We start from the raw sequence: 9,505 nt of genomic DNA, 5'->3' as shown, positions 1-9,505 counted from the left end.
TGGGCTGGGGGGTTGGGTGTTTGGGGGCGTGACCAGTGGCCCCTAAGAGGGGGTAGTTTGACCCAGCCTAGGTGTCTAGTGTGCTATGTGTTTTGAGAGATGTCCGAATGAGGGGTGGGTGTAGTATTTCTTCTGGGGTGGGGATGGGGTGGATGTCCTTGGGGGCGGCCCGGGACTGTGCATGGCTGGCTGGCTGGCCCCTTTCCTGTGGTGGGGGCTCGCTCCCGGTGCTTCCTGGCACTGTCGGCGGTTGGGCGGGCGCTCTTGGCCGGGTCGTCCTGGTGGGGTTTGGCTCCATCTGGTAGCGGGCTGACTGCGGTCTGTGGGGGTCCTGGTGGCCCTCGGGTGTGTGGGCTGCTGGTGCGGCTTATGGCGGCCCTCGGGGCTCTGTCCCTCTCTGGTCTGGAGCTCAGCGGGCCTGGCGGTCGGTCCAGATGGAGAGGTGTCTTGGCCTCAATCCCTGGGTGGACCTTGGGGGGCTGGGGGGGGGGGGGGCTGTTGGGTCAGTGGGGGAGCTGACTCCCTGTGGGAGCATTTGCTCTCACAGTTATTTCTCCCCATCCCTCACCATGCACCTCCACCCTCTTCATTTCAATTCCACACATTTAGGGTTGTTTGGGCTCGGGTGTGCTGCAACAATTTTACATCTTTGTTGACCATAGCCACCTGGGACTCAATTTTATTGTACACCTTAGACATTCATTCATAACATCCTCATGACATTCATATATAGGAATTTGAAGTGGGCACATGGCTATGGGTGGTGGGATGACTTTACTCTCACCCCCTGTGCCTGTGCTCACTTACAACGGTTACATTTAGACACTAGGGTTTGGATAGAGTTGGGGTGGAGGGGAAACTGGCACCTTGCCAGCCTTTGCTCCTTCTTCTTTCCTTTTTAATGGCACTCTACAACAACACACATCAACAGCACATCTAGGGGTGGGGGTGTATGTGTCGGGGTCTTATTTTTATTTATTTATTTTTTTTTTTCTCCTCTTCCTACCCACCTAGTTCCCTGACTGCCATTCCGGGGGTGGGGTCCGGGAGAAGGGCAGGCCGTCGGGTGTTGACCAGGACTATGTGGGGGTTCGGGGTCTGGGGGTTGCCGTGGGCGGTGCTGGCGCTGTGCTCTCCCTGGGGTTGTTTGGACCCCCTGAGCTTGGCTCTTGGGTGCCATGGTTGGCCCGCTGACCGGGGTGGCTGCCGGGGCCTGGCAGGCGGTCGGCTGGGGGTGCGTGTTTGGTTGTTGACGGTGTGTGGGGGTGGTTGGTGGCGTGTCCTCTTCATGGTGGGGGGGTGTCCTGTCGGCGGGGCATGGCCTGGGCCGGTTCTGGGGTATTGGCTCTTCTCCGCTCAGGAATGAATGGGTTTACCTCCTGGGTTTGGGCATGGGCTGCCCCCTGTAGAGGGCGGGTACATGTCTTGGACCTGGGGGGTTTAGAGTGTGTATCAGGAGTAAGAATGAAATGTATCGTTATTGTATGTCTTTGAGTGAATGAATGTGAGATTGAGGTTGGGATAGTGTGATTGTGTCTGTGTATGAATGGATATTTGTTAGGCCAAGACTCGGACTGCCCCCTCTTTGATACAACTGGGGGTGCTTGGCATCGCGCCCCTATCGCGCGGCCCCCTGGTGGGGTGTGCCCTTGCCTGCCGGCGCGCTTGGGGCCCTTGGTATCGGGGGCTGGGCGCTTGGGCGTGTGTCGGCTCGGCCTGGTGTCTGCCTGGTGGGGCTCGGGTCCTCTGGCCCTGTCAGGCCTTGGCCTGGGTGATGTGAGTCCTCGGTGCCCGGGCCTCGTTGCCCGGGCCTGGACCTGCATCGGTGCGGCAGGTTCCGGCGGGGGCCTATGAGTTTGTCGCTGTTGGCCCCGGGGGGTCACTATATGTGGTCGCTGGTGGGGACCTTCCAGTTCTCCCCTGTGGTCCGATCTGGGGGGTGGGTGAGTGGTTCGTCCTGTGTGGGTGGCCCTGGGCGCTCCGCAGTCGGGGTCCCTCCTGGGGTCTTGGGCTCTGGTCCCCCCTTTTTTGTCTCCCTCTGGTCTTCGGGGTCGGGTCTCTGCTGCTTCACAGTTACTATTAAATGTTCTATTAGAGAAGCCTTATACACTTATGCATGCTCACAACCACACACAAATAGATGCAGGGATGCTTATGTAGGCTTTATATGTAGATATATAGATATGTATATGAATGTATATTCATGTGTATGTATGTATGTATATAGGCGTAGGTATGGGTATATATATTTATGGAAACTTACTACAAAGCCATGAATATTTTAAGTTCTTTATACATATGTATTTTGTTGCTGTGTTTTGTCATGTTCTTTGCAGGTGAACAGACAGTGGCCGGGTGTTTTGCCGTGTGCTCTCTTTGTGTATATTTCTTATATTTTGGAGTCATACTTTGTCTTTTCTTTCTTTCTATCCTATTAAAAAAAAAAAACCTACACTAGATAATCACTAGAATAAATATTTCATAATAATGGTGTGGAGAGGATGGCTGTAAGGGGAGAAGGGAGGCCATCTAAAAAAATAATAAAATAAAATAAATAAATAAATAAATAAAAGAATGAAGAAGGAAAAGTTGTCCAGCTTTGACCGGCTCAACCTTTGCTAAGAATGCCTGGGTCTCCGCCACGCCAACCTCCTGCCGTCCCGGTGAGCTCTTTCTCCCCAAGGAGAAGCAGATGAGCAACCTTGTTCAAGGTAAGCGCCGAGGAGTTCTTTTCCGTGGCGGGCCGCTACCTGCTGGACGACGCCATCGCCTTTTCTAACGTGTTTTTTTCCTCGCAGTAAACGAATGATCTCCTAGAAAAAGGCGATGTTAGCAGCAGCCCAGCTGAATGTTTTTCCGTGGTGGGGCCTCTATTCGCTTGACGATGCCACCTCCTTTTCTACCGTGTTTTTTCCTTGTGGTAATCAAATGATTTCCTCGAAAAAGTCAATGTTAGCAGCAGCCCTGCTGAATGTTTTTCTGTGGAGGGCTGCTACTCAATGGACACGCCACTGCCTTTTCTAATGTGTTTTTTTTTTTCTTGAGGTGAATCGGATGATTCCCTCAAAAAAGGCATTGTTGGCAGCAGCTCCACTGTTCGCAGCGAAAGGCGTGGAGGCCATCTCATGGCCACTAGGTGGCGTGCTGTCTTTTCTGCAGCAGCTGATGGACGGAGATCTGGCGTTCAGCACAATTAAAACTTATACAGCAGCTATTTCTTCCTGTCACAAGGGCTTCGTTGACAAAACAGTTCTTAATCACCCGTTGATGAAGCGTTTCCTGAAAGGTGTACGGAGACACAGACCAGTGTCACGTCCACTAGCTCCACAGTGAGACCTAATGATGGTCCTGCACGCTCTGATCAAAGCTCCTTCTGAGGTTTTAGATCAGGTTTCACTTTAATTTTCTGTCATTTAAAACAGCCCTGCTGTTAGTTCTAACGTCAGCAAGAGAGTGAGTGATTATCTGCTCTCTTTGTTGCTCCCTCATGTCTCAAAATTCAAGCTAACGGCAGTTCAGCTGTACTGCGTTTTAACCCTGCTCTGAAAAGCATCACAAGCTCATTCAGATCGAGAGTGATAACCTTGGATGGGTTTTATCCTTTTCCTCATAATTCTGAGGAGGAAGCAACATCCCACCTCCTTCTGTCCCATGCGTGCATTTTCATGTTACGTGGCGCACATGGCCGCACTGCGCTGCTTTCAGCATATTTTCGTGCATTACTGGGACAGCTCTTCAGGACATCCTCTATCCACCCATCGCTTCTTACACTGGTTGTGTGAGGCTATTTCTGAAGCTTACAGTTCATCTGGACTGGATCCTCCAGAGAATATCAGCACATTCCTGCAGAGGGTTTTCATTCTTCATGGCTCTGCATGGAGGGATGACAGTGGAGGATTTTTGTATGGCGGCTGCCTGGTCATCACCATGTTCAATTATTCGTTTTTATCTATGCAATATTTCTACTTTCTCAATGACCTATTCTGTTCTCAGGGTTCTGACAGAATTATTATTATTTGTTTCATGGAGCCTCACTTTTGAGTTCACACCTACCTGCATGCGGTCGCAGTGTGAGATATTTATTATCAGTCACAAGTTCATGACTACTGATTTTATCGTTATTAATTGGTTCATCCTGAGGAGCTATTGGTCTGCTCTGTTCATCGTTCCACAGTTCCAATTCGTATCCTCCATTGTTCCTATTCACAGCAGCAGGTCTGCTATCTCAGCCTTTTTTCCTCACCAAAGATCTTTCTCCGGTACGCTCCTGCGCATGGAGCACGCAATTATGCAGCGCGTAATTACGCACACAGAAGGCTGAGTGATGAAATGGTTTTTTTGTGCAAGCAGGTGCTTCATGTTGTGTCTGAATGGACCCAGTGAGGCATAGACTGCATCCTGCTTCACCTTTAACCCACTAGCGATAGCTTAAAGGGCAAAGCCTATACGAAATAAAACGTTGGTTACGTATTGTAACCCCAGATTCTATGAGTATAGGTGCAGCCCTTTAAGCTCTGGGCCTCACTGGTTCCTAAATGGCTGAAGAAAAAAGCTATTTGGGAGCCAATTACCCGGTCGCACTGTAATTTATACGGACCGGTGATGAGGCCCACACAGTAGGTGGGCATGGACTAAAGTTTTCAGTGCTGTGCGCGACAGGATGAAACGCACTAGCGATAGCTTAAAGGGCTGTGCCTATACTCATAGAATCTGGGGTTACAATACAAAACCAACGTTTTGCTTTATGAGCTCGACGCATGCGCCAACACATCAGTATTGCCAGACCCATCACTACGTGACCCTCACCTGTCTCCCTGGACCTGTCTTTTGGATCTTCCTCCTAACTGCTTCAAGCTCAACTCTGCCTCAAAACCAGCTCACCTTCTCCAACGGTGACTTCATACAATACAACTCTAAGGAAATCCTCCCTCACCTGTTAACAAAGGTTGGTGTTTATAAACTGAACAATCAAACCAAAGCCATTGAACTCCAATTCACTAACCTTCCTGTCTCTTCAGATCGTACTGGCCCAAGGACTCAGACCTCCACCAGAAGCTGTTTATCAATAAATCTTTTAAACCTTCCTGTTGTCTGTGATCTGGTTCGAATCCCTAAATCTGGTTCTTGTCAAAAGTATCATTGAAGAGGAATCGAACAGAACTCAGCTGCACTGATGAGGAGCACTACACATTCAACGTGTGACAGAGGCCTCCTCATGTCATTATGAAAGCAAGATGTATTAATGTCCTGATGCTGCTCAATAATCCTGGTAGATTAACCAGGTTGAGTCAGGTCCTCTTGACGGGTCCTTATTGTTGAAATATTTCTTCCTTCATCCAAAAGACTTCTTCAGTGTGAGGAGCTGCAACAAACTCAGTCTTATCAGCAGCACATTATCATAGTGGATCAACCAGTTTGCTGGCGACATCCAGAACTAGCTGTTCATGTTCAAAAGGAGGACCATCAGCCTAACAATTGATTGTTAGTGTCCTGATAGCCGCTTGCTATTCAAAGAAGACTGAGTGATACTAGCAATAACAGCATCATAAGAGGGGGACAGTTGGACACAGACGTCTCCGCCCCGTTTAATGACGATGAATTAATATCAAAGTTCATGCTCAATAATCCAGGTAGAAATATCCAACAAAGTTAAGTCAGGTCCTCTGGATAGTTTCTTCTTGCTGAAACTGTTTGTCTTTCATCCAAAAGACTGCATCAATCCAAAGAGCTACAACAAACTCAGTCTTATAAATAGCACCTTACTTAGTATGTAAGTATTGAGCATAGTAGTAAGCATACATTCAAGTTGTAAGTACTGTATGTATTCAAGTCGGGTCCCATCATCAACTGACCCTACAAAACAGAAAATGTCTAACTCGGTCAATTTAACATATATTGACCCAAAACTTGGCATGGTAGTAGCTGAAACTGATCCCCAACTCATAATCTGGGTGCTAACGGATTGCACACAATCTTTTGTTTAAATGGGTCATTAACCATTTAGTGTCAACTCTGTTTGCTAACACATATTATGACCCACTAGATGGTCATTTAAGGAAATTTTCAGGGGGGTAAAAGTTATTGAATGTACATCTGCAACTGACTAACTTTTGGAGCCATCTCTGTTCTATATGACAGCCACTGATGATAAAATAACTACATTCAAGTAACTCAATGAGTTTCACAGATACTGAGATAAAACTTGATATTAACTAGTCTGGGTTCTACTTTGTATTCTGTATGTATTTGTGTTCAAATGGGAACATTTGACTAAATGTGGTAAAAGGATCCTTAAGTACTTCATATTCAAATTTAGTAGCTACTTATTTTTGTTAGCAGCTAGGAATCTTTCACATTATATACTCCAAGTGTTATTTCACGGACCATATAATTTATTAAAACTTTCAGAGATTAATCACTGGATGTACATCTGCAACTGATTGAGATTAATTATCTGATTAATTGGATTAGGTAAATCCAAATCAAGATGACCGCTACAGCTAATCAACACCAGCGAACACGGACGCGGTTCATTCAATTTTCCATTTCTCAGCTAAAATTTGATACAGTAGTCACTGAGACCCCAATGCCGACTGAATATGACCTAGATATGTCACATAAGAAAGGGAATTATGTCATTTTTACGTCATTTTTTGTTACTTGAAAATTATTATGATTGAAATAATTGTTTGAAAAAAGGGGCAGATATAAGATTTTTTTCTTCTTTCTGCTGCCTTTCATTTTAAATCTTTTGTATCATTTTTTATATTGTTATGGAATTGTTTTGTACTTTTTAAAAATGAATAAACTTTATACCATACCATTTTCAAGGTTGGACCAAATTTGTTACAACTCCATCATTTTTCAACATAAGATGGTCTTAATCTAAGATTCTATCTAGCATGAAAGGTAGCTGGTGTTGTGGTTTAGATTTTAATACAGTTTTGGAATGGACTGATGAATCAACACAGGACTGTGTTTATGCATCATCAAAAACATATACTGTATGTTGGTTTAGAGAATAAATCTTAGACAAAATGCCATTGACCCTGCCTTCCTTCTGACTTCAGCAGCAGAACTTACTGAAAAGAAGAAAACACTTTTAATGAGCACAGAGCACTAAACAGACTTCAAGATGAATTTGACAACAAGCATATCAGTCTCTGTAGAACAGGTGAGTTCTTTCCATAGGGATCCCCACCCACTCAGATACATATCTACATTCATCCTCTCACCATGACGACTGCCCACCCCCACCCACATACCACCCTGACGACCTGTGCTACCCAGCGGTCCTCTTGAGGCCTGTCACAGAGCTAATATGGCTGCAGCAGATTAACCTGGGAGTTGTAGAACTCCATCGCTTCCCTTTCTCTCCCAATAATCCCTCCGCCATAGGAGGTTGAAGTAGCAGAATCAGTGGGAGGGCCTCTCATTCAGACAATAAAACCCACTTTATCCTCTGCTTCCACTGGGATAAATGACCCCTTTGCCTCCAGACACAAGAATCGGATCAGAGACGCTGCCAACATATGACCTAACAACGCCCCAGGACCATGGAGCTTCCCTACTGCATAACCAGGAGTAAACTTGAACCCAAAATTCTTCTTTCTCACTGCCTAAAATTCCTGGAATGACTGCTTTAACCCAGTTTAGGGCCCAGTTGCTTGTCTGTTTTGAAAATGAGCTGAATGTGCACAGAAAAGAGAAGAGCAATTGTACACCTCGATGCAGCAGAAGTACAACCTAAACACACACAGCTCCTTAAAGCATTTCTTTGTGTCTGGATGTTGCATAATGATTTCATGACAAACTATCAGACATATGAAACCAGTTCCACACAGTCGGAACCCACCTCTCCCCTCGTGCCATTTTCTGAATCCCATGTCGACTCTCCCACTGATCAGCCTTTTTAGCTCATAGCATCTTTTAAAAAAGAAGACCCACCTCATTCTACGAAGCCCTAAGAGTGCAGAAATGGTAAATGGACTGTACTTATATAGCGCCTTTCTATCTTATTTCAAGATACTCAAAGTGCTTTACACTACAATCCTCATTTATCCATTCATACAGCACTCTACTAGATCTCTACAAAGCTAATTGACAAATCATTCTAAAGAGACTAAGCAGAGCTTTATCACATTCATACACCGATGGGACACACATCAGAGGCTATGAGGGGTTCAGTGTCTTGCCCAGGGACACTTCGACATTTGACTGCTGGTGGATTCGAACCCCCAACTCTCGCATTGGAGGACGACTGCTCTAACTACTTAGCTACAGCCACCCCAGAAAACCATTTAGATCTGAAGTTAGGCATTTTTAAACACACTGTTAAGTTTCTGACCTGCAGTTTTGATCAGATCTGAACACATGTTCAATCTAGTTTACATGACTGGAAAAGCATCTATTAAAATGTGAAGATCACATGTTTTCCCAAAACACTGACAAAGTGTTGACTTTAAAGGAAACACCCTTTAGGCCTCACAAGAAAGCTGGTAGTCATAAGGCTCTACAACATATTGAATACTTATCATCACAATATCAATAATGCAATCTGCTGCAATAAACTGTAAGCTGTTAAATTACAAGTAAGCATTCATGTTCTGTGCGCTTTAATAATAATAATTATATGTTTGGTCAGTCCAACAGACTCACATTGATGTCCACACCTAGTTTAGATGATGGCAATGACAGAAAAAAACATGACGAGTGAGAAAAATGTAGGTTTATCACAATATATACAAAATTTTACATGTTTTTTAATATCATGTAGCCCTGGAGGCTCCAGATAAAGATGCTGTTCTGTGAAAATGAATGGAAGTGTGCAGCATTGAATACTGAGTACATGTATGCTCAGAAGAGTGTGTGTGACTTACCCTGAGGCAGTCCCTGCAGGCTGAACATGCTCTGACAGCTCAGATGCTTCTCGGCATCACACTCCTCCCAAAGCCTTCATCTGCAAAATGTTTGCTGTGTTTCAACCTCCCTTCCTTCCATCCCACTTCTACTCACTTTTCTGTTATCTCCCCATCATCTCCATCCTTTCTGTCATTCACTCTTCCTCATCTCTTATTTTTCACTCTCATACTTATATACTAGTATATGCATGCTCTCATTCTCTGCTTCTCCCACCACTTTCTCCCTCTCTTCCACGTCTTCTTTTTAGCCCCTCATCCTTAACCCCTTTCCCTTTCCTGCCAACCTCACCAGCACTCCAAGAGCTTGGTATCACTTTTCTCCTGGCTGGCACAGAGAGGAGGCAGACACATGGGAGGGCTGTTTTGTAATCCAGCAGGTCATACCACCCTGGCATTGGAAAGGAGGAGGGGGGTGAGATTGCAGAGAGCAAGGAGAGGGGGGAGGGAAGACAAAACAGAACTATACTGCTACTTTCTAACCTATACCTTTGCTGCATCCCTCTGTCTGCAGCGTGATGGTCTCTCCCTTTTCACCCACTGCCAACAGGAGGTCTCGTCTCCCTACATCTTCTCTTCTAGAAGGG

The 9,505-nt window shown here is 45.7% G+C and overlaps 1 long non-coding RNA gene across 1 annotated transcript in view; it reads right to left on the bottom strand.

Annotated features, from left to right (window-relative positions):
* Positions 1-8,952, bottom strand: part of LOC119410275 — a 100,948-nt gene extending 91,996 nt beyond the window's left edge. Inside the window, exon 1 of the long non-coding RNA XR_005186830.1 lies at positions 8,880-8,952. This is a non-coding gene — a long non-coding RNA (uncharacterized LOC119410275). The remainder of the gene's footprint in view (positions 1-8,879) is intronic.
* Positions 8,953-9,505: the final 553 nt, after the last annotated feature.

This window comes from Nematolebias whitei, chromosome 5 (assembly GCF_014905685.2).
Source record: "Nematolebias whitei isolate Nwh7 chromosome 5, NemWhi1, whole genome shotgun sequence".
NCBI classification, from domain to species: Eukaryota; Metazoa; Chordata; class Actinopteri; order Cyprinodontiformes; family Rivulidae; genus Nematolebias; species Nematolebias whitei.
The sequence above is the reverse complement of the archived record's forward strand: the minus strand, read 5'-3'. Positions and strand labels throughout refer to the sequence as shown.